The following is a 1413-nucleotide window of genomic DNA, read 5'->3' as shown; positions in this document are numbered from 1 at the left end:
CATGGCAGGGGAACCGCTCCAAGGGGAGCCGGTCCCTGCCTGGCGCTCGCGGTGAAGCCCTGCAGGGAAACCTGGCTCGACAGCCGTCGGCAGCCCTCATAACGCCGGGCTCGTTGTGGCTCCGCTTGCCCAGCGCCACAGTGGCACAACGCTGAGCTGCTTGCCAGGCCTGCGCCGAGGGCGACCGGAACCTTGTTTAGGCAAAGCCTTGTAAGCATCTAATTAAAACAAAAAAAGGCATCCTTACCAGTCTGTGTTACTGCAGACTTACGTTAATCCTGCGTTGTAGCCAGGTGCTGCCCCAGGTCTGTGACAAAAGGCAGCTCCATCTTCTATCGCGTCACCAAAGCCCGACAGCTCCGTCTGTCAGTGTCAACACACTTTCCAGCTACTGAGTGAGGTGGGGACTTCCTCTTAAAAGAAAGCTGGAGCAGCTCTCACAGGTCCAAAAGGCCATTTAAAAATAAAAAAAAAATAAAAAAAAAAGGTTAAAAATCAACCCGTTCCTTCCCCCAGCGGCCAGCGCAGGCCGGCCGTTTTGGTACCTCGCTGTGCCACAGATGCTGAGCAGCTTAAAGCTTTCTGACCGCTGGGTCCGTGGGCTTTGCTCTGGCAAGAGCGAGAGGCAGGACACGGTCCTTGCTATTGATGAGCTCTTGAACAAATCCCGTCAGGTAAAAGTCAGCTCTGAGACCGGTTAGGCACGAAGAAAAAGCCTAACGTAGCACAAAATGCTGCAAGGCCGCTTATGTAGGATTTGGAAGCGTTATTTTTTTTTCCAAGAGAGAAACCCAGAGAAGCTGCATGAAGACGCCTCCACCAGGGCACTACAGTCCCAAACAGCCCCGAAACGCTGGCACGCAAAGCCCCACCTCCGTTTCCTGCAGCCCCTTTGGGATGCGGTCAGCAGCGCCTCCGACACCCCCGGAGTCCTCTCACCCACCCCCTTCCTTGCTGCAGCTTCAGCTGCGCTTAGAATCATTAAACCATTAAAGGTTGGAAAAGACCAACCGCGCTTGTTTCATCCGGCACCCCCGAGCACACGAGGAACACGTCACCCCGTGAGCGTGCGGGTTCCTGCCCCCCGCCTGCCTCTTCCCACCCCGTCCTGAGCTAATCCTGGCTCACCAACAGCCTTCAGGTCCCCAGCAGCAGCAGCAGCAGCCGCCAGTGGGTTTTTGGTTGTTTTTTTGGTTTCCCCCCCCCCAATGCCAAGTTCATTTGAAACGGAAGTGTCAGAGCTGCGCCAGCGGCTCACACCAAGTCCTCTGCGACCAGAACCCTATCTTGGCATCTCCTGCGCCGTTTGCACTCAGTATAAAGCCCACCGAGGGGTGGGGGACAGGGCGGTCTCGCCTGTCGCCACGTACCAGCCGCCGCAGCCGGCGCCTGCAGCAGCCCTTCGGGCTCAGA

The sequence above is a fragment of the Pygoscelis adeliae genome, unplaced genomic scaffold, assembly GCF_000699105.1.
Source record: "Pygoscelis adeliae isolate BGI_AS28 unplaced genomic scaffold, ASM69910v1 Scaffold314, whole genome shotgun sequence".
Lineage (NCBI taxonomy): Eukaryota > Metazoa > Chordata > Aves > Sphenisciformes > Spheniscidae > Pygoscelis > Pygoscelis adeliae.
Note: the sequence above shows the minus strand (reverse complement) of the source record.